The sequence below is a fragment of the Morone saxatilis genome, unplaced genomic scaffold, assembly GCF_004916995.1.
Source record: "Morone saxatilis isolate NCDOM2014 unplaced genomic scaffold, NCSU_SB_2.0 Contig16, whole genome shotgun sequence".
NCBI classification, from domain to species: Eukaryota; Metazoa; Chordata; class Actinopteri; family Moronidae; genus Morone; species Morone saxatilis.
In genome coordinates this window covers 19,428,462-19,428,729 of record NW_023339718.1, presented here as the reverse complement: position 1 = coordinate 19,428,729, position 268 = coordinate 19,428,462, and positions in this window count along the sequence as shown.

The window sequence follows — 268 nt, the reverse complement described above, 5'->3', positions numbered from 1 at the left end:
GCAGCAGCAGCGTGGAGGATTAATGTCATCTTCAGTGGTGACGTCCACAGTTCGCCTCTTTCAAGGTGGTCGTGTCTCCCCCGTGCGGTCGGTAGCGGGTACTGCAACACTACAGATTTTATTTGTTTGTTTGTTTCTGCCTGAGCCAGCGGTGGAGGAAATATTTAACTCATTTAAGTGAAAACTAATTGAGGAAAAGCAGCACATTCTCACATATGTGAAGGTGGAACCAACCAAATGCTAATTAAATTGCCGATTAATAATCAAT